The sequence below is a fragment of the Gorilla gorilla genome, chromosome 7 (assembly GCF_029281585.2).
Source record: "Gorilla gorilla gorilla isolate KB3781 chromosome 7, NHGRI_mGorGor1-v2.1_pri, whole genome shotgun sequence".
Classification (NCBI taxonomy): domain Eukaryota; kingdom Metazoa; phylum Chordata; class Mammalia; order Primates; family Hominidae; genus Gorilla; species Gorilla gorilla.
This window is the reverse complement of record NC_073231.2, coordinates 20,852,129-20,857,877: the sequence shown is the minus strand read 5'-3', so window position 1 is coordinate 20,857,877 and position 5,749 is coordinate 20,852,129.

The following is a 5,749-nucleotide window of genomic DNA, read 5'->3' as shown; positions in this document are numbered from 1 at the left end:
ATACCCTTTCTTCCAGTTGATCACATCGGCTCCTGAGGCTTCTGCATTCTTCACATACTTCTTGAGCCTTGGTTTTCAGCTCCATCAGCTCCTTTAAGCACTTCTCTGTATTGGTTATTCTAGTTATACATTCTTCTAAATTTTTTTCAAAGTTTTCAACTTCTTTGCCTTTGGTTTGAATCTCCTCCCATAGCTCAGAGTAATTTGATCGTCTGAAGCCTTCTTCTCTCAGCTCGTCAAAGTCATTCTCCATCCAGCTTTGTTCTGTTGCTGGTGAGGAACTGCGTTCCTTTGGAGGAGGAGAGGCGCTCTGCTTTTTAGAGTTTCCAGTTTTTCTGTTCTGTTTTTCCCCCATCTTTGTGGTTTTATCTACTTTTGGTCTTTGATGATGGTGATGTACAGATGGGTTTTTAGTGTGGATGTCCTTTCTGTTTGTTAGTTTTCCTTCTAACAGACAGGACCCTCAGCTGCAGGTCTGTTAGAGTACCCTGCCGTGTGAGGTGTCAGTGTGCCCCTGCTGGGGGGTGCCTCCCAGTTAGGCTGCTCGGGGGTCAGGGACCCACTTGAGGAGGCAGTCTGCCCATTCTCAGATCTCCAGCTGCATGCTGGGAGAACCACTGCTCTCTTCAAAGCTGTCAGACAGGGACATTTAAGTCTGCAGAGGTTACTGCTGTCTTTTTGTTTGTCTGTGCCCTGCCCCCAGAGGTGGAGCCTACAGAGGCAGGCAGGCCTCCTTGAGCTGTGGTGGGCTCCACCCAGTTCGAGCTTCCGGGCTGCTTTGTTTACCTAATCAAGGCTGGGCAATGGCGGGTGCCCCTCCCCCAGCCTGGCTGCAGCCTTGCAGTTTGATCTCAGACTGCTGTGCTAGCAGTCAGCGAGACTCCGTGGGCATAGGACCCTCCGAGCCAGGTGCGGGATATAATCTCGTGGTGCGCTGTTTTTTAAGCCCGTCGGAAAAGTGCAGTATTCGGGTGGGAGTGACCCGATTTTCCAGGTGCGTCCATCACCCCTTTCTTTGACTCGGAAAGGGAACTCCCTGACCTCTTGCGCTTCCCAAGTGAGGCAATGCCTCGCCCTGCTTCGGCTCGCGCACGGTGCGTGCACCCACTGACCTGCGCCCACTGTCTGGCACTCCCAAGTGAGATGAACCCGGTACCTCAGATGGAAATGCAGAAATCACCCGTCTTCTGCATTGCTCACGCTGGGAGCTGTAGACAGGAGCTGTTCCTATTCGGCCATCTTGGCTCCTCCCCAAAAAGTCTTAAATCTCATTTTTCATAGAAATTCATGGATCCTACTTAGGAAATGTCTTTCATAAAATTCAGATTGGGTAGGATAATATGCTTTTTCCATGTAATATATTTTGAAGAATGTTTTATTAACTATTCTTTAATAACTTCAATTTAATAGATGTCTAGAATTTGATTATTGAGTTTTCTATGACCATAATTCACTTATTTCTGTCTTAGTAGATAATTTAATTTGTTTATAACATTTTGCCTTTGAAAACAATGTTTTTTAAAAGTTTATTTGTATTTCAATAGCTTTCGAGGTACAAGTGGTTTATGGTTACAGGGATACTTTGGATAGTGGTGAAGTCTGAGCTTTCAGTGTGCCTACATCATGGGAACAGTGGGCAGTGTATCCAATAGAGGAGAAAACAATGGTGCACTGTAAATCTTTGCAGCCAACCCCCTTGTTTATATCCTTCATCATTTCTTAACATTAAAACTGTAGTCACTGGATCAAAAGTTATGTTTATTTTATGGCTGTTTTCTTGGGAATTAACTGTTTATGTTCATTGCTACAGTTTTTGCAGAAAACAGTTAATATTCTTGCTATACAAATAATGGTTGGTATCAATAATTAAATTAAAAATAATGCCAGAAGAAATCAGTCCATAAATTTTCCCTGTTACCTTTTGATTGAGCTTATGATTTTAATAATTTTTTTTGATCAAATCTGTGAAGAATTTCTGATATACCTTTGTTTAATGAAGGGCTAAGATTACATAAATATTCCTCTGTACTCTCATCTAGGTCGTTTGTGCTTTCTTATAAAATTCTCAATGATTATGGAAGTTATTATGTATATTGTTTCGGGTTCTAACAGTTTTAATATTATCATTATTATGAACTGATTTGTTAACCACTCATCCCAAGCAAACATTTTTGATTAATTCATCCATTTCTTTACTTTTCCTTAATTTGGGTGGGCACATCATATATTAAATGTGTGGAACTCATATATCATCAAAGTTCCTCTTGCCCTTTGGGGATCCAGGTGTATTTTGTTCCTATCTTCACTGATTTGGTGTGTGCCCCTTTGGCCCCCCAAGCAAGGTATGTTCCCATTCCTAGCACTTCACTGCTTCATGGCCTCTCCTGCTGAGCTCCTGTTTCTGAACACAGAGCCCATTCATCAAACCAATTTAATCAAAAAGCAAAACTCATCAGTTTTTTGAATTTCCCTGAAATAGTCCTTTTACCCCAATAATTCATGTGTTTCTTGGTGGTCTCCTGAGAGGAGATCATAGCTCATTGCAACTCTGAACTCCTTGGGTCAAGTGATCCTCCCACCTCAGCCTCCAGAGCAGCTGGGACTACACGTGCATGCCACTGCTCCTGGCTAATTTTCTAATTTTGTAGAGATGGTGTCTCACCGTGTGGCCCAGGCTGGTCTCAAACTCCTGGACTCCAGCAATCCTCCCACCTCTGTCTCCCAAAGTGCTAGAATTACAGGTGTGAGCCACTTAGCTTACAGTTTTATAAAATACTCATTTATACTTTCTAACATATCCTTTATATCTAATTTATCAGTTTTCTTATTCATTTATCTTATCTTACTTTACATGATAAGATACATTTTGTCTGAACTGCTTTCCTATAGGCACCCAGGGAAGGTGAAAGCCTTAAATAACAGTATGGTTGTTTCAGTGTTGCTCCTAACTTTCTGAGGTAGAAGGTCTTGAAATCTTCTGTTAAGGTTTTCTGATCGTGGATTGAGCACTGAGCATTTACTAGTGAGCTGTCTTGAACTTATTCTTTCTTTTATTTCGATCCCGCATGTGCTTTATATAGCAACAATTCTTCAAAACTGGTAAAAGTGCATCACAAGTTTGCTGGTTTTCAGTGCTGATATAAGGCTTTACTTATTTTTATATTCACTTGTTTTCCTCAAGCATTGGTGGTGGTTGGGGGGAGTTGGAGTTATAGTGGGGGTTTGGTCATGAGTGTCAGATGCTTTTCCTACATTGCCATTTTATCAGAATTGCCACATTTAACTTTTCACAACTATTCAAACCAATTTTTGATAGCAGTGTCAAACTCAATTTTTTTCCCTAGTACTCAATTTTCCCAGCCCAATTTCTTCAATAATCGACAATTTTTGGGTTGATTGATGATGCTTCTTATATCATGTGGTAATTTAGTATGTAGTAGGTTCCATTCAGAACTTTTCCTGTTTGTGTTATTTTTGTACTAGGCATATGATATCTTTATAATGTGTATTACATATGCAGCCTGATTTCCAGACTCCTCTCTGTTTTTATAACAAATTTTATTATGTCATATTCCAAACATGATTCTCTCTATCAGCTTCTAAGCCCCAGGAGGGCTTACTCAATCTAGACTTCTTTATGCTAGCCCAGTGCCTTTTAAGTCATGGATGTTATGATGGTCAGATTTATTCATCATCATGGCTAAGCTATAGTACCCAGTTTTTCAATTAAACACTAACTGAAGTGTTGCTATGATGATATTTTGTAAATGTGGTTAACATCTGTAATCAGTTGACTTTTAGTAAAGGAGATTGTCCTTGATAATCTGGGTTGGCGTCATCCAATCAGTTGAATGGCCTTAAGAGCAAAACCAAGGCTTCTCTGAGGAAGAAGAAACTCTGAGTGTAGATTACAGTGTCACCTCCTGCGGGAGACTATCCAATTTGTCAACCTGCCCTAAAAATTTGGCACTTGCCACCCGTACAGTTGTGGAAGCCAATTCCTTGAAATCTCTCTCTTTTTTTCTCTCTCCCTCCCCCTTTCTGTCTTCCTCCTTCTTTCCATCTATCTCTCTTTATCTCTATCATCTCTATCTATCTTTATGTCTATCTCTGTCTCATCTCTGTCTATATCTGGTAGAACTCTGACTAATACAAGTGCCTATAAATCTATAAATATTTCTTCAATGTCAGAGAATATTTTTTCTCTACACCTTTTACATGTCACTGGTGTAATCTACTGTCTAAAAAGCCAAGTACTATTCTTATATCATCTTATATGTTGTGAAAACTTGTAACTAGTCTTAGGATTCAAGCAGAGAAAAAGAGTATTTTTTTCTACCCACAACAATGGTAGATTAACTCATGCCAATACTTTCTGTACCAGCCAACAGCAACACAAAGAGTGTATTTTGTTCTCCCAAGGTGAGGTAACAATCATTCAAAAAATGAATAAAAGGCAAGAGTTTATTTTATATAAGTTCCATCATAATGTATTTATTGTGCAACTAGCATAGACTTCCTCTTACAATAGTAGATCAGTGACTAAGTTAATGAGGATATTCACTTTAGCATAAATACCTCTTCACTGGTGTCTTCTTTCAGTAACCAGGGAACTCATATAAGAGTGTTTACACCTTTTATGATGAGAAGATAAAGCATGTGCCTTACTGAATCACAGGAATAGATGCACCAAAACAACTTTCACTATTTTCAAGTGAATGCAATTTGATGTGAGAAACAGTTCTCAGAATTGAGATACCATTTGCTTCTCTTTTTAGATTCAACACCAGACTCCTGTGGATACACAGTGCTTGCTCTTCTAGGGTAGATTCACATGAACGCATATCCACTCTAAAACTCATCGGTATGGCCTTTTTATAACTAAAACACGATTCCAGCAAGGCTGAAAACTCAAATGGCTGCTCCATAAATGTAGGCACATTATCAGAAGTTGGTACCACTTGTGCTACACAAATGGGCAAACAGAGCACTAAACTTGTTCTTGCTCTCTTTTCCTGGGGTTGTAATGGCATTCAGAAATACAGTTTAAGGAATGATTATTAGAGAATAAAATCAATATCTCTACACCTTACCAATCTTCAAAAGAAGTAAACTAAGAAATAGGAACAGAGATATTAGCTTTACACTGCATTGTTTTTCGATAAATATAAACAATAGTTATTTAACAATAAATGATTCTTTAGGAAAAAATGCATTTGCTTCAGCTGGGTTAGTAACTACAGAAAGACGCATTGCTTTAACTACACTGTTGTAGTTGATTGTATGTCTTTGCAATAAATCTATTTTACCTTATGTTTGTGTTGGGGTGTGTGTGTGTGTATGTGTTTGAAAATTGCTTATGCTAAATGTTCTGTTAATTGAATATAGCCTGTAGAAATAATACATTACTCCTTAATCTGAAGATAGTTTTCTGCACTTCATCTTCAGGTTGCTTTTCTGTGCTATCTGTACAGAATAATTAGAGTTGTAAAAGTAGGAGAATTTACAGTTATGTGTGTGTGTGTGTATGTATGCGTGTGTGTTGGGGAGAATTTATAAAACACACAAAGTATGAACGATATTGAAAACGTTATTTTTGTGGAAATTTTGTTGTTCAGGTGCCTCTCAATTTTCGTCTTGTTTTGGAAATGCTGCAAGGGCAACAGGATCCTTTTAATTATTCATCATTTAGATGTGCTGAAAGATGAGGTTATTCTTTTGAAGACAAGAAGGCAACCCAAAGTATTAA